The following is a 22,345-nucleotide window of genomic DNA, read 5'->3' as shown; positions in this document are numbered from 1 at the left end:
AAAGTTCCTGAATGATTGTTCTAACATCTTAGTCATCTTTGAGTCTGACTCTGCTGATTGTTTTTTCTCTCAATAATGGGTTTCTTATTTGCTATTATGACTGATTAATTATTAAAATTAGTCATAATTATTTACCGAATGTCAGATATGTTACATAGAGCAATGAGATTAATAGCACTCATGCTTGGAAGAAGGCCTGCCACTTCTTTGGTCAGATCATCAGTGTCAGGGATTGAATTAATTTAGCAAATGTAAGTCTGGAGAGGCTAGAAATGGGCTCGTGCACTAAGACCTGATCCTTTGCACCCCCACCTTTTCATCTAGCAATAATGGCTCCTCAGCTATTCCCGAGCGTTACATAATGCTGCCCTTTCACAGCAGTTTAAGTCTTTTGCTCTGTAGGACATATGGTTCTGGGAAGCGGGATTTTGTACCTTTCTCACTGGGGCTAATCTCCTCCTCCATATCTGCCTTAGTGAGGATGGATTTCTCTAGTCTCTTGCCCTGATCCCAGACTTTCTTGTGAACCCCTGGTGAAGATTTATAGAAGAGAGCCTGAGAAGGGTCCAAACTCCTCTTGTATAAGGAAGTCCACAATTTCTCTTATTTCATGCTAGCCCATATTCAGCTAAATGCTCACAAAATGTCTCCTCACTCATCTGTATGGCAGCATCCTCTCTTGTTTTCTGTCACAGAAAATGTCACAGTCCACTGGTCCAGTTTCTCCTTGGAGAAATCTCTTCCATTACAGAATTTGCTTGCTCTGTGACCTCAGCTCTCTAATAGGTCAAAAAACAAGCTCTGATTTTGTAGTTAGCTGAATTTTTCTGTTTTAGAATGCGGGTGATGTTCTTTCCAACTTTTTATCCTAAGTGGAAGTGAAACCACTCTATGCTTTTGTATACTAGTAATATCCCATCACTTCAAAATATGTATATATATATATATCCCATCACTTCATGGGAAATAGATGGGGAAAAGTGGAAACAGTGTCAGACTTTATTTTGGGGGGCTCCAAAATCACTGCAGATGGTGATTGCAGCCATGAAATTAAAAGATGCTTACTCCTTGGAAAGAAAGTTATGACCAACTTAGATAGCATATTAAAAAGCAGGGACATTACTTTGCCAACAAAGGTCCATCTAATCAAGGCTATGGTTTTTTCCAGTGGTCATGTATGGATGTGAGAGTTGGACCGTGAAGAAAGCTGAGCGCTGAAGAATTGATGCTTTTGAACTGTGGTGTTGGAGAAGACTCTTGAGAGTCCCTTGGACTGCAAGGAGATCCAACCAGTCCATTCTAAAGGAGATCAGTCCTGGGTGTTCATTGGAAGGACTGATGCTAAAGCTGAAACTCCAGTACTTTGGCCACCTTATGCAAAGAGTTGACTCATTGGAAAAGACTCTGATGCTGGGAGTGATTGGGGGCAGGAGGAGAAGGGGACGACAGAGGATGAGATGACTGGATGGCATCACCGACTCAATGGACATGAGTTTGGGTGAACTCCAGGAGTTGGTGATGGACAGGGAGGCCTGGCGTGCTGTGATTCATGGGTCGCAAAGAGTCGGACACGACTGAGAGACTGAACTGAACTGAACTGAACTGAACTGAATAATAACAGCTAATGTTTATTACATACTTATTACATGCCTGGCATAGTGCTATGGGATACATGGAATAGCTCATTTAATCTCACCATTGGATTTCCCTGGTGGTCCAGTGGTTAAGCATCCACCTGCCATACAGGGGATATGGATTCAATCCCTGGTGTGGGAAGATTCCACATGCCATGAGGCAAATAAGCCCATGTCCACAACTATTGAGCCTGCACACCACAACCACTAGGCCCATGTGCAGCAGCTACGGAGCCCACAGGGTATAAATACCAAAGCCCCCATACCCTAAAGCCTGTGCTCTGCAACAAGAAAAGCCGCTACAGTGAGAAGCTAGCACACGCCGCAACTAGAGACTAGTCCCAGCTCACCACAACTAGAGAAAACCACGTGCAGCCATGAAGACTCAACACAGCCAAAAATAAATAATTGATTTTTTATAAATTCTCACCATGATTACACCCATTTCCTAAGCTGGGAAATCAAGACACAGAGCAATTAACTTATTTGCCCAAGGTCTCACAGCTGCTAAGTGGTAGAAACTTAACACAAGCACAGGCAGTGTGACTCAAGAGCAGTGCTCTGGACAGCCTACAGAGGTGGGATGGGGTGGGAGGAAGGTCCAAGAGAGAGGCGACATGTGTATAGCTATACATGTGTATACCTATGGCTGTTTCATGGCTGTTTCATGTTGATATGTGGCAGAAACCAATACAACATTGTAAGCAATCATCCCCCAATTAAAAATACAGAAAAATGTTATAAAAGAGCAGTGCTATGATTCTATAATGTTGCCTCTGCACTATGAGCCCCTTGAAGACAGGAACAAGCCTTTATTCTCGTGTTGATCTTTCCAGCATGTATCACAGTGCCTCAATTCAAAGGGGGCAGTCAGTCAATGTTTGTTAAAGGAAGGAATTAACTGCCTTTCTTCTGCCCCCGAAAGTCAAAGTGAGGTTTGGAAGCAGTGACCTGGGGATGGGCTCACCTGGTCTTGTTGTCTGCCCACCTTCCTGTCTCACACGCAGGAACTATATGTCATAATACATGATGAGAAAAAGTCTCTAGTACCTTGAGCAATCTCCTCCCCATGCTGAACAAGTCAGTTCATGACAAGAAAGCAATGATTAATAGCTTATCTGCCAAGTGATGCTTGCTTGATTAAGAGGAAATATGGCCCATATTTCATATAAGTTTCCCTAAACTTCAAACACATAGACTCAAAGTTTAGACTCTGCTCTATCAAGCTATGGCTTCAGACTATGTGTCTTTACCCTCCCCTCATCTCAACTAAGCAATGAAAACTTAAAGGTCAGAATCTATAAATTGTACTTCTCTGTATCCCACATAGTGCCTAGCCCAAAGCTCTACAAGTACCTGTTGAATGAAGGAATAAAAAAGATTAATTTCAACTGCTCCAGCGTTGCAGTCCAAACAAAGCATGGCAGAGTGATGTTCTTCCACTAAATGCTGGAAATTTTTAGGATATATATAATTCAAAGGCTTGGCACCAAACTGTTCCAGGGGTAAATCACTTTTATCCAAGATGGGTGAATGTCAGTTCTAAATCTTTGTACTTGATATTCTCCTTCTGATTCCTCATTCTGAAAGGCCAGTGGACTTGAGAAATATATCATCTGGGTTCTTGCCCAAGTTTTTCCATTTATTAATATCTTAAAAAATAGCAGAGATAATGATATCCTATATGCTCAGCTATGAAAACTGAATGAGTTGACAAGTGAAAAAGCACCTCAGAAAGTATAAATTACTATACAAATGTCTGTATTTTTACTACAGTCTTTCCCTTAGGTCAATGTCTTTATGCTTAATAATAGGAATAATAATAATAATGGGCATCCCAGGTAGTTCAGTGGTAACAACAACAACAAAAAAAAACCCACCTGCCAAGCAGGAGACATTCAACCTCCGGGTCTAGAAGATCTCCTGGAGAAGGAAATGGCATCACACTCCAGTATTCTTGCCTAGGAAATCCCATGGACAAGGGAGCCTGGAGGGCTACAGTCCATGGGGTTGCAAAAGAGTTGGACACAACTTAGCAACTAAACAACAACAATATTAATAATAATAATAACCAATTTTTATTTAAGGCTTATAGGATTTTAGGCTATAATCCATATCAACTCTTACAAGTCCTATATAAAGAAAAGTCCCTATGTGCTAGGTACTATCATTAGTTCCATTGATACAAAGAAATTCAGAGACTCATTAAGGTTAAAGGGCTGGGTTAAGATCACATGGGCTTCCCTGGTGGCTCAACTGGTAAAGAATCTACCTGTAATGTGGGAGACCTGGGTTCAATCCCTGGGTTGGAAAGATCCTCTGGAGAAAGGATTCACATGTGGGTTTCCCTGATAGCTTAGTTGGTCAAGAATTCACCTGCAATGCAGGAGACCCCCATTGGATTCCTGGGTCAGGAAGATCCCCTGGAGAATGGATAGGCTACCCACTCCAGTATTCTTGGGCTTCCCTTGTGGCTCAGCTGGTAAGAATCCACCTGCAATGTGGGAGATCTGGGTTATCCCTAGGGTGGGAAGATCCCCTGGAGAAGGGAACAGCTACCCACTCCAGTATTCTGGCCTAGAGAATTCCACGGACTGTATAGTTCATGGGGTCACAAAGAGTCAGACACAACTGAGCAACTTCCAGTTTCACTTAAGATCACATAGTAAGTTATAGAGTTTGAATTCAAACCCAGGCAGTATGATTTCAGCATCCCTGCTCTCAAGCATGGCACTCTGCTGTCTTCTAAAGTGAAAGAAGAGATTTTGTTAAGTCAAGTTATGAGAAAGCTAGTGAGATCACAGGACATCTGATGAGTCCAGTCCTTGATCCTCATCCATACACTATCCTCTGATTATCTACTATTCCCTGATTATCCACTCTGCTTTTATTGCTTATCATCTACATGCTAATGGTATTCAAACCTCTGTCACTCTGGCCTCTAGAACTTTCTATCTACCCAACCACGTAGTCATTTATTCAGCAAATACCCACTGAGCACCTACATGTCAGGCCTGAGCTAGATGTTGGATGGAGCATAAGATGGAACACCTGATCTAACAGAGTTTACATTTTACTGGGTGGAGAAAAACAATGAATAACTATATTCATCCATTCATTAAAAATAAATACAATGACTTCATATAGTATTGCACCATATAAATGTTTCCAGGGTAATCATCCCAAAAGAGGGAGAATCTGTCAGGAAGCTGAATTGCCTTTTCTAATAGACTGAGAAATCAACAAAGTCATTCACCTCATTAAAATGAAGTCACTAGAGCCAAACAATGCATGTTCAAAGGGAGGAGAATCAGGTCCCATCTTTTGATGGGAAACATGTCAAAGATTTTGCTGATAGCCTTTAAAACCATCACACCAGCCATTTTCCCCAACCCTTGGAGGGATATAAACATCTCAAATCTGGCAGGTTTAAGAAAGTATGCTCTGACACAAATTATAAATTCAACTACATTTGTTAAGGAATAATTCTAGAATTCTAAGAAGCTGGCCCTGTCTACCCTGCTCAGTGTAACCCAGTCCCTTCCCTCTTCACCCACTCTTTCCTCATGACACTGCCTTGAATGGTTATTTTATATTTCAACCCATATAAACGTAGAACTTTGTCTTTCTGGTTTCCTCATTTGGATCACAGATTCCCAAGGGTATTAAATATGTAGCATAGTTATCATCTGAGTATTGTTCAGAGTATTTCAAAAGAAACTATATTTATAGATCATGGAATAGAGAAAAGAAGAAATGAAATTTTCTCTTTTATTCTTTCTGAGAATACCTGTTCCTCTAAAACCCACTTTAGGATATATGCACTGTAAGATACACATATGCACAAACAGTATGGATCACTATGCAAACTATAATGAAACAGATTCTCCCAAAACCTAGGAAGTCATTAGAGACCACCTAGCGTACAACCATCCTATCTTATCCTGAAGTTTCATAAATCTTGCTTTGCTTAATTCACAGAATACATTTATGAGGAAGGTACTATTATATTTCCATTCCTTCTATGAAAACAAATGAAGCTAAGAGCATGATAATCCCAAGTTTACACCAATCAGTAAATGGGAGCTCAAATCTGGTTCTTCCTGAGTCCAAATCCAAGGACTCCATCAAGGAGGAATTGAGAGTCAAGAGAGAGAAAAGGACTTGCCCAACATTGGGATTTGAGCTTTCTGAGTCCCAGTCCAATGTTCTACTCAGATACATAAGACAAAAGTCTTTCCTCCCTAAATTCAAATTTTGAATCAGTTTACCCTCAACCTGAAATTTCAAACCACATGTTTTGTCTTCATTTTTTTCCCTCTTGGAGCTGAATTCAAATAAGCAAGAAAGGATGGAAGGGCATAAAAATCATAGAAAGAGGGAGTTCTGTTAATACAACATCTTGCCACATGAAAAGGTCAAATGGTGCTCTGTTTCAGTCTGAATAGGCTGCAATTTGAGCAACCCTAGCCATGAAATATCGGGCAATTTTCTGACCTTTTTATCTATGACTGCAAGCGCTTTGATTCTTGGGACATTCTGTGTCTGCATTTGAAGCTAACTAAAAAAAAGAAGAAGAAGAAGGAAGAAAAAAAAGCATTTCTATAGAGATACTCTGCTCTCGTGATATAAAATATAACTTCAGGCATGTGTTGTAGACACTGGTTTTTGGTTCTTCAGTTTGTTTGATACGCTTTTTTTGGCTGCCAAGTATCTGAAAGTCCTTCCTATAACTACAAATGTTCCTTCTTAGGAATCTCGGTGGGAGGCAGGGTCCATCTCTCACCATAAGGCTGAAAAGCAAGACCCTTCCTTTACAGTGAAAAGCAAGACCCTTACATCTTTCAGCTAGGGGACAAGACATGGGCTTACCCAACCAGATGTCTCTACCCTGGTCTTTGAGTAACAGCCTAGTGATACAAATAGGCAGGAATAGGGGAGACTCTATTATGGATGTGGGAGCAACAACGGCAGCAGAAGCTTCAAATTTCCAAAGACATCAGAGTCAGGGATGGCATTCTCTGTCCATTACCAGTGACAGTACAAGCCACAGCATCTAACACTGTACAGGGGAACAGCAGTGTCTTCACAGGCTGGTTCTTAGCATGATTTTGACCATGGATGTGGCTGCTGCTCATTATCCCTTGTTTCTAAACATATTCTGAGCCTGGACCTCCAATCTTCCCAGACATTCTATGAGCAAATCAACATTACTTTAATAAACTCTTTCCCTGTTTAAGTCAACCAGAAACAGTTTCTGTTGCTTGCAACTAAGAACCTTGATACATCAAAGAATAAAATTGAAGAGTAAAAAAAAAAACAAAAAACACTAGGGATGGGTAGCAGTAGAATTTTTAAAGAAATTATATTTAAATGTACTTGAAATTTTTCATTCAACTGATTTATGTATAAAGGAGTCAATACATCTGCCTGTTATCACATTTTTTCACAATTTGTAAAACAGGATCAAGATCCAAACTGATTCCCTATCCATATCCAGGTTGCCCTCTAGATAATCTCTTTTTCTGTCAAGCTGTCAAGGCTCATCACTCAGGCTTAAAACTCCACAATTATTTTCATCTCTTTCTTCTCCCTCATATCCATTAACCAAATACTTTCTATCTTCCTTAGTAGCGACCTTGCAGGTCTCTTCCTGCCTTCACACTTCCAATGGAGAGATCTGATACAGGGAATTATCAGCTTCTACATGAGCAATAATGTTTAACTTTCCCTACCTGTCTCCTTTGTGTCCGGTGTCACACTCACTTTCCCTAGACACTGTTTGTGCCTCATCACTCACAGATCAAAATCCCTGATGGGTGACCACTGCTTGCAGGATCAAATCCAAAATGGTCAGCATGACATATGAGATTCCTCATCATCTGATGCTTTCTTACTTTTCCAATTTGACCGTGTGCTTCTTTTTTTTCCCCCCATTAATGCACACATTTAAATGTACTGTTCCCACTTGAATAAAATGTTAACAGTAAATTTTATTATCTGTGTATCTGTAGAAAAATACGTTTTTCCTCTACAGAAAACAGAAGCAGGAGAGCCAGTCTGAATCCTCAAGGAAAAAAAAAAGATAGATGGACTGAAGCAGTACATATTTGCAACCTATTTAGAAATTTAATATACTGTCTTCAGACAGAGGACATATCAGATATTAAACTGGTGAGAACAGATACCACACTTGATCTTAGTCCAAAAGGCCAAAAAGTGATACCATCGTGTGTTTCTATCTGTCCACCTTAATAGATTTGACCAAGGAACATATTTTGAAACATAAAGTACTGATTTTTTAAAATTAAATCAAGATATATAATGCATGCTTGAATTTAAAAGTACAGCAATTAAAATTTTTTAAAAAATCCAAAATAAGTTGCAAGAAGATTTTTTGTAGTTACAATATTATTAATAAAATAGCCAATACTGGAACTATATATCATATAGAAAACATTTATTATGTGGAAAACAACTGTCCTATTAGAACTATCCATATAAATATTACAGAAACTTTAGAAGGTAGGTGTTATAGTTCCATTTACATGTGCAAAAACTAAACTCCTAAAGGATTGATAAACATATTCAAAAACATTCAGCAAATAAATGCACAGTGAATATTCAAATGTAAATCAATTCTTAAATAAAGAGCATATTTTCTTAAAGGCAGATTACCACAGGAGTATAGCAACTACATAATAAAGGTAGAAGTTTTAATGTGATATATGCTTTAAATGGATTGTAAAAGGAACAATATTAGTAGCATTAATTTTCCAACAGAACCTTAGTATATCTGATAGACTATCAGTGCTCTATGCACAATCTATATTCTCTCTAGGAATTATATTCTAGTGGGTTTGGCATGGAATGTAGTACCATGTATTTTTATTCAGCACCTGGGTATTGCTCATGGAACTGGCCCATGATTATAGCTTTGTGAGATCCTGAAATAGGTAATAAATGTGGAGTATTGATCATGAGACCTGGGTTATATTTCTTTTGGCTCCGCACTCACTTGTTGCATGACCTTGAATAACTGTTTTAGTGACTCTCAGCTGTAACATCTATAGGTAAAGGAGAATAAAGTGAATGACCTGACTTTTCAGCACATATCCCACTCATGAATGTGCTGGTCCAGGAAAAACCAAAAAGGCATACCTCACACACTCAGAGTGTTCAATTGGCAGGAAGTCTCTGAAATTCTAGGGTAGGAAAGATCCTGTAGTCCTTAACCTTACTGAACGTCTCTCTTTTGTTCCAATTCAAAGGCTCCACCCAACTTTAAAAACTTTCTCTTCACTCCTTTCCACATTCCAATTTTTATACTTCTAACAACTCATTGTTTCATTCTGCCTTTTAACATGATAGTAGTTTATCTATTTTTTCTCAAAAGAAAGGTCATTGAATTGCTGTGGGGCTGTAGTGAAATAACACATCTAAAATGTTTAGAACCAAGCAGAAATGCAATCATTATTTATTTCAATCTATTTGGTTTTCAAATTCTAGACATCTCAGGTGAAAATTATTAAATATCGGTGATGGGTGCAATAGCAAAGACGCATTAAGGGAAGCTGGTGCTCAGCACCATGGACAGCTCAGACGGCATGCCAGAATTCCTGTGGCAATTCTGACACAATCTACAATATTTTCCAGCTCCACCTCTCTGCAAGGATAAGTTAAAGGCTCTCTGCCTTACACTTTCGGGATTTCCCAGGCTCTGAGAGAGATATCCTTGTCTCTTCAGGGTCTTAATGTATGCTATTGCCATCTAGATCTCTCACTGCCGAATAACAATGAAGAACCCAGGTGCTAGGTCAGACTACTTGGTTTGAATCATGGTTCCCCCACTTACTAGCTGTGACAAAAGACAACTTGTGGGTATCTTAGTACCTCAGTTACCTCCTCTGTTAGATGAGATTAACTATCATATCTAATTTATAGGATTCTAGTGAAGACAAAAGGACATCATCTACATAAAGTATAGCTTAGAATAGCCTAGTGCCAAGCAAATTCTCAGCTCAATTGTTAAACATTGGCTGTTAGCTGCCACTATGAGGCCACAGAACTGTTTCTAGCCTGGCCCTGCCATAGACTCATGTGGCCTCAAGAAAGGCCTTTACTTTCTCAACTAAAAATAAGAGTTGGCTGAGAGCAGATATTTCCAAAGTGGAATCCACAAAACCTGAAATCTTCCTTCTTGTGTCCCAATATTTTTTTTTCCTATTTAACTTCTTTCCTTTATTCCTTGGGCATGGTCAACAGTCAGACCTGGGAGGGTCTGGGGATTCTGAGCACCCACCATAATGCCAGACCTCTAGTTCAGGTCCCCCAACTTTAGCATCATAAATTTTGGATAACTCAGAAAAAAAAAAATCATGATGTTTTCACCATCCTTCTGTCCAGGTTTTATGAGACTTCTTCAGGCCTAACTGCAATCATAACACTAACTGTTGAGGAAGAGGCCCTCAGAAATGGGAAAGAGGTATCAGACACCAGTATTTCCAGGCCATTGCTCTGCTCTCTGTAGTCCATCAAGATCTTCCTTGATCCCTCCAGTCATTCATTTCAATGATCTTAGATTTTTGTTTCATGTATTTGGATGGCCTGCATATTTCAGTTTTTTATCATACCTTTCTTACTGAGAGTTCCTAAAACAAAGCCATGTAGCTCTGAGACCCTGTGTACAAACCTGCTTATGTTTTCCCTTTAATCTCCAGCATCTTTGCCCAAGTGTTTAGAACTGTTATAAACCCAAATAGCTTCCTGGCCCACTGCAGCTTCTAACATGAGATCATGGCTTTAAATCTCAAAATCACAGTATACCTGGTTATTAATAGCAGGGGATTTCAGCTCAACACAATGCTTTGGTAGATAGCCAGCAAACCAAGTTCAACATCCTCCAGGGTGTGAAATTAAAAGGAAAAGAATCTTAAAAGTCTGAGAGTTTCTGTTTATTTGACTAGAGTTTTAACTCCTTTTCTATACCTTCCATTAGTAAGATCACTACTATGGTTCAGGATCAATTTTTTTAGTGCTCCTAGAGCAGATGACTGTCTTATTAATCTCTACAGCCTTGGTGATTAGTAATTTAATAATTTCATAGAGGAGATTGGATTATTCTGCAATAATACCCATTTCCTCTTCTTTACTCTCATAGAAGGAACGTGTTTCATTGATATTGGGCTTGCCCATGTGTCTTGCTTTGGCCAACAGGATTCTAACAGATGTAATGTAGGCAAGGCTGAAAATGTGCTCAGGTAATTGGATTTTCTCTCTTGAACCTCTACCATAACCATGAGAAGAAAATTTCTGGGCTAATCCACTGGTCCCAGAAGGAGTATAAGAAATATGGTGAGCAGAACTCAATGTCTCCTGCTGAGTCCAGCCTGTATCAGCCAAGCCTCAATCACCCCAACTCACAAACTAAATGAATGCATGTTTTTATATGCCATTGAGACCTTAAAGGTATTCATTATATAACACATCGCACAACAGAATACCAGTAAAAGTCTCAATTAGTGAATAAATGAAAAAGCATTATGGCTGAAAATTTGTCATACACCCTCTAGGGAAATAATATAGAAACCAGGTTATCCGTTACTAGGGAATTGTTCCAAAACCTGTTTTTCCTCCAGCTGGGGAGGGTGACATAAGAGTGCTATGGCCACATTTGAAAAGTTAGTAGACACAACCCATAACTTGTCATCACTCAACACAAGGTTAAATAAAAGGACAAAGTTTTCCAACTATGTTATATATTCTCTTTTCCTCACCAATCTTGTCTCCATTCCACACACAAAAAAAGAAAATGACCCATTTTGAGACGGGCAGAACTGTCCTAAAGTCATTCTGTGCTCAGGGAAAAACTTAATCTCTTCTGTAATAAAACTCTTTAGAATTTATAAGAATAAAAAATTCCCAATAAGTATATAATTGAACCTGTTTTTACTACTGTGGTAAAACTGGACTGAAAATTAAAAATTCATGACCTAGTGTACTTTACAGAAGCTATGTTTCAGCTCCTTGGAAAAAGTTCCCAATTCACTCAATGTAGCAAACAGAATAACACAAAAATTACCAAACCAGGTCAGATCCCTAGTACCCTTCAGCACAGAGTTCTCTGACAGTTGAGAAAACAAACCTGTCCTTGATGAAAAGTTAGGTTGCAAGCAAAAGACCCTTAGTTGCCCTTAATAAATCATCCTGGATCTGTCATTCAAGAAAGCTTCCTATAGAAGTATCTGTTACTAGAGTTTTCCTGTGCTATAAACAACCATGAAATAAATAAATAAGAAAGCAACTTTTCTCAAACACTGGACAAGAGGCAGTGCAAGAACTGCAACCCCCTAAAAGACAGGACACACAGGAACTGAGCTGCAAAATCACCCCAGCAATACACTTGGGTTCAATTTCCCAGTGAAGATGCCATGAGCTGAAATCCAAGCACAGCATGGTGACCCTGCTGAGTGGAACTGGCCAAGATCAAAGTTCAGGCCAGCTGAAACAGCTGGCAACTGTGCAGCAGAGTGCTGGGAAGGGAACACCCCTAACAGACAGGTGTACAGAAGCCCAGGCTGGGATTCCCCGGAAGCCCTCATCCAAAGCTGGGCTCACAGGCACAGCCTGCGACTGTGCTTACCAGAGACTGGCTGCTGTGAGCTTGAGCATGAAAAAGAGATACTGGAGATCAAGAAGTGCCAGAGGACACTGGAAAGTCAGCCCAGGGTGCGTAGAAAAGCCTATTAACACCCCCCATTAACTCTATAGACAGCAAGCCACATATCAGATAGCTTTCCTCTTAAGAGTAAGGACTAAGTTTATCCTAGATCCACCCTAACAAAGCCTTCAACCAGGCCCTAACTATATTCATAGGTAAGTTTAGAACCTGAATCCCACCAAATTAAAGGGTCTTGGCTTTTCACAAATATGGCAAAACAAAATATAAAACCAGATGTCCACAATCGCTAGGTAATCATCCAGTAGTTGAGCTGGCTACTAAACAAAAATAAATCTCCTTCAGGGAAAGGAGTCTATAAAATATCAATAAACAATACAAAATATCTTTAAAAAACAAAAATATAACCATAGTGAAAAAAGTCAGTCAAGATAAACCAACACCCAGATGTTTCCATAGCAATTATGAAAATTTATTTTCACACAAAAACCTACATACAAATGCTTAATGCAGCTCTAGTTATAATCATCAAAAACTGGAAATAACTCAAATGTTCTTCAATGGGTGAATGAATAAACATGTTTTTGCACATTCATCCAATGGAAGATCATTCAGCAATAAAAAGAAATGAATTATTGGATATTCACAATAATAAGGATGACTCTCAAAGGTATTATGCTGAGAGAAAGAAACCAGTCTCAAAAAATTTTACACTGCATGGTTCCCTTTACATTACATTTGGGAAAAGGTAGAATCATCACTATAGGAACAGTATGTACCAAAGTTTAGGAATGGAGGAAGGTTTGATCTCAAGGAGGCAGCACAAGGAAATTTTCTGGATGATTGAACTTTTATAAATCTTATATATAGATCTGTGAGGGTGGTCACACAAACCTATATGTGTGTCTGTGTTAGTCTCTAATCATATCCAACTCTTTGTGACCCCATGGACTGTAGCCCAGCAGGCTCCTCTGTCCATGGGATTCTCCAAGCAAGAATAATGGAGTAGGTTTCTATTTCCTTTTCCAGGGGACCTTCCCAACCCAGGGATCAAACCCAAAACTCCTGCATTCCAGGCAGATTCTCTACTGTCTGAGCCACCAGGGAAGCCTCATATATGTGTCTATATATCTGTTAAAACTCATAGTCAGTCAGAGGATGAGATGGCTGGATGGCATCACCGACTCAAACTGCCATCCATCTCATATCAATAGCATCAAAGTGAGTCAACTCTTCTGAGGTGGCCAGTACTGGAGTGAGCATGGCTGGAATGGACTGGCTGCAGTCGGGGACTCAAGAGTCTGCTCAGTTTTGATGGGAACTCTGACCACTGGAGCCTTGACTAGATGGACAACTGGCTATCTAGATGAACATGGCTGCAATCACCGCAGTGGGAACTGACATTGTGGAACTGCCATCTGTTTTTCCTTTAAGGATGCAGGGTGTCATCTGCAGAGGTAATTGATCTCCCAAGATCAAGCACAAGCAGGGTGACAGTATACAGCCTGATGTGAAAACTCACAACTACCTGTGCATCTGAAAAAGTCCTGATCCAACAGACAATTTACACTGGGGCCCCAGTCAAGCAAGCAACTACTGAAGCCTGTTGTGACAGAGGATGAGATGGCTGGATGGCATCACCGACTCAATGCACATGAGTTTGAGTGAATTCTGGGAGTTGGTGATGGACAGGGAGGCTGGCGTGCTGCAGTTCATGGGATCACAAAGAGTTGGACACGACTGAGCAACTGAACTGAACTGATGCAGGGCTGCCCTGTGGCTCAGTGGTAAAGAATCTGCCTGCTGATGCAGGGGACGCAGATTTGATCCCCAGGAAGATCCTACATGCCTCAGAGCAAATAAGCCTGTGTGCCACAACTATTGAGCCTGTGCTCCAGAGTCCAGGAACTTCAATTACTGGGCCCACAAGCGGCAACTACTGAAGCCTGTGTGCCTGGAGCCCATGCTTCCTGACAAGAGAAGCCACCACAATGAGAAGCCTGTGCACTACAAGGAAAAGTAGCCCCTGCTCACCGCAGCTAGAGGAAAGCTCGAGCAGGCATGAAGACCCAGCACAGCCAAAAGTAAAAAAATAAATACATTAAAAGGGCATATGCCATTTCACCCTGCAATTCCATGTGCAAAAATTTATCCCTCAGATATACTTGTACATATGCCAAATGACCTATGAAACAAATTATCTATTGAAGCCTTGCTTTGATTAGCAAAAGGTAGAGGAAAACCTAAATGTCCATCCACATCAGGTTGGTTTAATGAAGTATGATCAACTGCATACAATGGAATTCTATACAGTCATTGAAATGAAAGAAAGCTCGCAACTTCAAAAATGAAGTATTGTTAGGCGAACATTGTAAAGTGAAAAGTACAAGATAAAAAATATTCTGAGGTAAACTATTGTGTATATAGGAAAAAGATCCAGAATGACATAATATGTTTATGTGTTTACAAAAATTTACTAGAAACTGGCTAAATTCTTTACCTCTGGAGAGGGGACCCGAGTGGCTAAAGAATTGGAGGTTGGGAGGGTAGGCAAGAGAAAGATGTTTTACCCTACATTTTTTGTTCCCTTTAAATTTTGACCAATGTGATTGAATGACCTATCCCCAATAAATGAAATTTTTAATCCATCAGAACCTTTTGGGAAATTATGCAGAATATTTAAAATCAACCCTCTACTGACAGACAGAAAGTGTTCATTTTGCTACTGTGATCTGCCCCCACAAAATGAGGAATGAGGTCAACTTAATCCTACCAACTATACCTTGACTAGACCACTGTGACTCAAAGCCAAACAAAAACATAACCAAGTACAAAAGAATCTTTTTATGCTGGACACAGAAGCATTGGACATATTTTTTATCCACAAAGTTTGGTTCTTCCACAAAGGTTTACTTTCCCATTTTTAAATTAACCTGTGGAGTGTTAATCATACTTTTTGAGAGACATAACAGCCACTTTTAGGGTCTAATATAAGAGATCTTATATGAGCTCCTAAATTTTGCCCCCAAACATCTATCTTTGGCATTTGCTGATACCTAAAGTTCTTGGAATCATAATAGTAGCAATAGCAATAATAATGGTGAAAATTTATTGAACATTTATCATGCACTTACTATATGTGTTAGGTGCTTTGCTACGCCCTTTCCATTGATCATTTCAATTTCAGCTTCAGTTATAATTCTTTGAGGTCATCCAGCATTGCAAGTGGGTTACAAATTAGAAGAAAGATAAACACCTATACATACACATGCTCCCACACACACACACAACCATTATTAATATGAGGAAACTGGGACTAAAAGAAGTCAGCTTGCAAAAGATAATCGCATTCATGGTAGATCCAAGATCTCTAGCTTCAGACAGGGAGCTCTCAAACCTGACTGCAAAGATCATGCTCCACTTGTTACCTAACAGGACCTGTAACTACAGAGTTTTTGCCCGGGAGAGTCGTAAGGTCTTCTAGTTAAACCTCCCAATCACTACAGGACCCGCTCTACAACACCCTTGACAAGAAGTCTCAGCTAAGTGACAAGGAGCCACAGGCCCCTAAAGATATCCCATTCTATCACAAGACATATCTAACTCTTATTTAAAAAAAAAAAAACTTTTCTCTCCATGGAACTCAAATCATCTACTTCCCTGATCCTCCCCTGTCTCTCCTCTGGAATGACTCACAATGGGTGTCTCTTCCCTTCATCACAGGACAACTGGTCCAGTCTGGGGAGTCAGCTCTTCCGCCATCTCTCAAATCTCTCCTATTGTGGCTGGGTTCTCAGACTCATCCTATGTGAAGGCTCTAAGATTCCTCAACAGCCAAAAGGCCCCCAAGTCAATATTTCTTTGTGTTTTTATTTTATAAATCAATCTTATGAGATAAAATTTACATATGATAGAAAACACAGACTAAGTATTACAATTTGGTGGGTTTTTTAATGTTTATTTTTAACTGGAGGATAATTGCTTTACAACATTGTGTGGGTTTCTTGGTGAGTTTTGACAAAGTGTACACACCTGTGAAATCCACACTCCTATAAAAATATAAACAACCTCCTCAGAAAGTTCCCCAGTCTCCCCTCCCAGGGAATTCTGATCCCACACTCACCCGAGGGAACCACTGATCTGATTCCTATCACCATAAATTCACTTTACCTATAACCACACAGTGGCTTCCCAGGGAGCACAAGTGATAAAGAACCTGCCTGCCAATGCAGGAGACATAAGAAAGAGTCCCATGGACAGAAGAGTCTGGTGGCTACAGTCCATGGGGCCGCACAAAGTCGGACATGACTGAAGCGACTGAGCACATCATTACACAATAAATATTCTTTTAGCTTCTTTAACTCAGGGTGATGTTTTGGGGATTCATCATGTTGCAAATTATAGTAATAAGTTCCATTTTTATTGCTGGGTAGTATTCCATGGTGAGAATATACTGCAGGCTGTTTATCCATTCTCCTATTGATACACAGTTGATTATTTCCATTTTGAGTTATTTTGAATAAAGTTTCCATGAACATTCTTAAAAAAGTTTTTGCTTGGATATATGTTTCTATTTTTCCTGGGTAAATACCCAGGAGTGGAATAACTGGACTCATAAGCTAGGTACATATTTAATTTTCAGGGAAATGCAATTAAAACCACAGAGAGATATTACTGCATACCCAGTAAAATACGTATAATTAAAAAGACTGATGATTCTCAGTATTGGCAAGGATGTAAAACAAAACTCCTTTTAAAGGGAGACTCTACGGATTACACATACAACTCATGGTGTTCGTTGACCAGCTTCAGGGGACAATTATGTCCCCTGTTCTGGGCCCTCAGCATCCATCCATTCATCCAGCTGGACTTTGTCCTGTCTCCTACTGACCTAGCCATCAGTTGACAATTCTGGAGATCTTTCAACATTTACTACTATTAACCTTATTCCTTCAAACTTCTTGTGTGTGAACAATTTTTCTAATCCAGATGCCAAATGTGATTTTCCAATTTTATTATAATAAGCTTTGCAATAAATTACACAAGTCCCCATTTATAAAAGGGAAATCATTGTTTACCATCAAAGCAATCAAAGAAAGCACATAAGACAACTTAAAATGTTTATAAAATATCTATAAAACAAGGTCTGTAAAGCAAAACCCTCCCTAAAAAAAAAAAAAAACTGGAAAAATGTAAAAGAAGAATGCAAGGGACTGGGAATAAAAAATACATGAACTATATTTTAGTCTAGAAAACATTTCCTAGACATGATCTCATGTAATATCACCACTCTGTCAGGTAGGTGTTTGTACTGCTCCTATTTTGTAAATGAGAAGGCAAGTTCAAAGAGGATAAGTGCTCAAGATCACACGGCTAATAGGATATCAAATCATGACCTGAAACCATGACTGCAAACTGTACGATTTTTCTACTACATTTGCACAGCTCACCCTGATCGCTTTAAATATCTCCTGAGTAACCTGAATCCATTTGCCCAATTTGCAACAGACTTACTGGGGATGACCTTTGGCCCCCATTTTATAAACCTTGATGGTTCAAGTTAAAATATTGGCTTGTCTTTTAAAGCACTTTGATTAGCACTTCCTTTTTCCTTTTGTCTGGGCTCTGTAGCAGCCTGCCAGTGAGCCAAGGACACTGAGCCTAGAGACTTGCTTTCTGATCCTGCCTCCAGCAATGACAAGCTCTAGGACCCAGTGTAGAGACAACGTGGCAAGAGAAAAGAATGTGGACTTTGGAGCCAAAAAAAGATCTGGCTTCCAGCTACTGTGTGGATTGATGACATAATTTTTCCTCTCTAAGCCTTAGTTTCCTCGTTTATAAAATGGTATGTTACACTATGCTCGTACGTTGTCATGTCTGACTCTTTGTGACCCCATGGACCGTAGCCAGCCAGGCTCCTCTGTCCATGAGATTCTCCTGCAGGCAGATTCTTTATCAACTGAGCCACCAGGGAAGCCTGTAAAATGGTATAGCAATATTTAGCTTGCAAAGTTACTCAATGGACATGAGTTTGAGCAAACTCCGGGACATATTGAAGGACAGGGAAGCCTGGTGTGCTGCAGTCCATGGGATCCCAAAGAGTCGGACATGATTTAGTGACTGAACAACAACAATGTTATTATTATGAAGTTAAAATGAAGCAATATTTATACGGGGTCTACAGTGTGTATGTGTGAGCAGCTCAGTTGAGAACAACTCTTTACCACCCCATGGAATATAGCCCACCAGACACCTCTGTCCATGGAATTCTCCAGGCAAGAATGCTGGAGTGGGAGTGTGTAGCCATTTCCTTCTCCAGGGGATCTTCCTGACCCAGAGATCAAACCTGGGTCTCCTGCATTGCAGGCACATTCTTTACCATGTGAGCCACCAGGGAAGCTCAAGAGGTCTACAATAATAGACGCTCAAAGAATAGCATTTACATCATAATTATGATCATCATCATTATTTATCCCTGTCTCAAGGTGGTACTAAATGAGCTTTAAGCCCATGACCAGCTTTGTTTGATGTTCTTTGAGCCTATTTATGACCACATCTTTGTATATACAACAGAAAACTAATTGTTTGGAAATTCCATTGACTCAGGTTCCAGATAACTGAATGGTTACCATCTTATTCTCTGGAATGTTCACAGAGAAGTGTCTTCTTGACTCATCCACGTCTTCATCCATTATTGCCCACCTACTATGTGCCTGACATTGTATTAGGCAGGGAATGAGCATCTAATGAACCTGATAATTATTCTGTTTACAGATGGACGTATATTTTTCCCTTCAGGGGCATGAAGAATCCAGTATAGATCTTTGCTAAGTGGAGTATCACTCTTCTAATGTCTGTAAATGTGTATCCACTTCTCACAGTCACCATTCAGCTAGAAGGATTCATCAGAGAAGCTCCTTATTGTTCCAGAGATTGCGTGTTTTGTGAAAAGGAAATTTTAAAATCAGGAATTAACTTGACAAAACTGCATATTTGTTCAGATCAGAGGCTGCCCATAATAGGATCCATCAATGCAGAATTAATGAAATTGAAGTCGGACGCCAAGGGCACTATTGGTCCTAAACACAAAACAACACAGAATTCAGAAGCACGCTATTTCTATTCCAGGGAAAGACAGGCGTGCTGTGCTCTCTGCACAAAGAGGGCATCCTGAACAACTGTGTACAAACTGATCGCTTCTTAAATGAAAGTTCACTTCAAACACTAGCAAGCTAGTTCTTTAAAAGAAAACTATACCAAATGTTTTTGCAAGGCTAAAAATCATCTTGAAAAGTAAATAATGATTCCTGAAATATATTTTATCAATCTAGGCTTTCATGTATCAAGGCTGCTTAATAAAACAAGGTATTATACGCATTTTACTATGAAAATTCCATTTAAACCTTCCGTGCACCTTATTATTTATCACTAAGGTCTGCAGCCACCAATGAAGTCCAAAAATAATTCATTTCCTACTTCCTTTCATTAAACAGGCACATTATGAATGTGAGGCAATAAATGGCCATTTTTGTAACATTTAGCTCTTTCACATAGTGAATTAGCAGGAACTGAGAGTATCTGAAGGTTTAAGTCAATGAACAACTCTTTTCCTAATTATGAAAGATTTGCAAGAAAGGAGCAGCATGAGGAGGGCATGATGACAGGACTGGGAAGAAGGCTCGGCTTCCAGAACAAGAAATCTATTTGACTATCAATCTGCAAACTGTATTTTATTAAAAATGTAATTACCCACAAGACTCTTATTTGCAGAACCCATTGAAGGAATATTGACATTTGGAGCTGTGTTAAGGTCTCTGAAGTCATCACAGAGCATTGGAACCTTCCTTATCTGACTTAGTGTTTGTGGAAGTTTTCTTCTCCTCAAAGGGCACAGAGACCAGGAGGAAATTGCTTTATGACAACAGCTCCTCATGTCAGTTATTAAGAAAGGGAGAAAAGGGTGCAGGGTCCTGGGATCCCTGTGTGTCTCCTTCTCAGCCCCTTCCCATTCTACACCGAGTCCTGAGGCCAGCTGTGTGGGTAGGTATGTGACTTGGGCACAGAGTCCTAGGATTTGAAGGGCCCCATGTTTGTTTAAAATTCTGTTAGTCTTTAAATTCTTCATAATTTTTGAACAAGGGACCCCACCTTGTCATTTTCACCAAGCCCCACAAATTATAATTATATGGCCAATTTGCCAAGCCTTCTCACTTACACACATATCCCCCATAGACATCTCCTCTAGACCCTCACCATAACCACTTGTTCTCATCCCTATTAGGAAAAGATGGAGGAATACAAGTTGGGAAGCAGAGGTTAGAATGAGCTGCCTGGGTTCAAATCCTTCTTCTTCTTATAAGCTCTATGACCATGATTTCCTCATCTGTCTAATGAAGACAACATTCATCCCATCTTATGAAAACTCAGTAAGGTAGGTCAGGAAAAGCAACAAGAGGAGTGAGAGCTCCTAACAGATAAGTGTTCTTTTCCTGGTAATTATGACATGATGAATGAGAAGAGAAGAGGCAGAAAGACCACTGCCCTGCCTCTCCCCTCCCAGGCTGAGTTTACTGGCCTCTCCTCTATATAAAGAACCACACTGAGTACAGCATGACTGTCCTACCCAAAAAAAAACCCCAAATTTAATATTTCCTAAACTTCAGACATTCGTGTACTACTTTCACATGTACACCCTGCTCCTTTAAATGAAATTGTGTTGCCTTATAAATAAACTTTCTATCGCTACTGTAAGTGGAAACCCAGTATCCCATAGCAAGAAGAGAAGGTCATATACAACAGTTAACATTTTCAAGTGTTTATTCACATATTACCTAAAATTTTCTTATATATCACCAGTGGCACCCATCCTGAGCTTGTCTTCTCTGCCTCTGGGCTCTCTAAGTGTACCAACTGTGGTCTTGCCTCTATTTCACCAGCAAGAGAGCAGGGCATCATGAACATCAGGCTCTCCAGAGCCTTTTGCTGAATGAATACTTCTTAACAAACTGATAAGAGTGATAGCCCCTTACTTTGCCTGGTGGCTTCCTAAGCCCCTAAAACTTTTACATCCTAAAGGCAATGGATTTCTTCAATGCACTATTTATCAAAATGTGACCTAAAAACCACCTGGATCAGAATCACCCAGCAAACTTGCTACAGAGGCAGACATCCGAGACCCAGTCTGTACCTACTGAATCAGAACGTCTGCACATAAAATACAGCTTAGTGGAAGAACCCCAGGCATTCAAGTGTTAGCTGCTCAGTTGTATCTGACTCTGTGATCTCATGGACTATAACCCACCAGGCTCCTCTGTCCTTGGGATTCTCCAGGCAAGAATACCGGAGTGGGTACCCATTCCCTTCTTCAGGGGATAGTCCGACCGAGGGATTGAACCAGGGTCTCCTGCATTGCAGGCAGATTCTTTACCCCTGAGCCACCAGGGAAGCCTGATAGTAGTAGTAATGGCTATACTAAAAACAGCTAACACAATGGTGTTCTTCATATGTGCCAGGAAATACATTAAGCATTTTACATACGTTATCTTACTTAATCTGCTTAACAAGTCTATGTGGTAGGGACTTGCCAAAGTCACAGAACCATTAAGGGGTAGGGATGGGATTTAACTCAGTAACCTGACCAGAGAACCAAACTCTTAGTAACTATACTAAGTTACTAAGTAACCGTACTCCTGGGGGGAGGGAAAGCCTCTAAAGAGAGGTCTTACCCATGGACCTATCCATCTGTCTTTGGGTCTCATCATGTATTTTTCAGTTTATATGCTAAGATCTTCCTGCAATACAGTCATTATCCAAGCAGAAAGCATCACCAAAAGAGTGCTTTTGAAGCTCACTATGTGCATTCAAACCACATACTTGTCAAAGTATATACATTTTGAATAAGAAAGTGTCCTTAACTACAAAGGGGATGGTGATCTTCTTTACTTGGGAGGACAAAACCACCCCTTTCAGATTCAGAAGACCCTGCTAAGGAAGCTAGGGTCACCTGCCTCCAGGACTGGGAGAAGAGTCTCAG

The 22,345-nt window shown here is 40.0% G+C and overlaps 1 pseudogene; it reads right to left on the bottom strand.

Moving 5' to 3' along the window:
• Nucleotides 1-7,653: 7,653 nt before the first annotated feature.
• On the bottom strand, nt 7,654-7,858 carry LOC114112442 (U2 spliceosomal RNA; annotated as a pseudogene).
• Nucleotides 7,859-22,345: the final 14,487 nt, after the last annotated feature.

This window comes from Ovis aries, chromosome 5, assembly GCF_016772045.2.
Source record: "Ovis aries strain OAR_USU_Benz2616 breed Rambouillet chromosome 5, ARS-UI_Ramb_v3.0, whole genome shotgun sequence".
NCBI classification, from domain to species: domain Eukaryota; kingdom Metazoa; phylum Chordata; class Mammalia; order Artiodactyla; family Bovidae; genus Ovis; species Ovis aries.
Note: the sequence above shows the minus strand (reverse complement) of the source record. Positions and strands in the feature narration are given on the sequence as shown.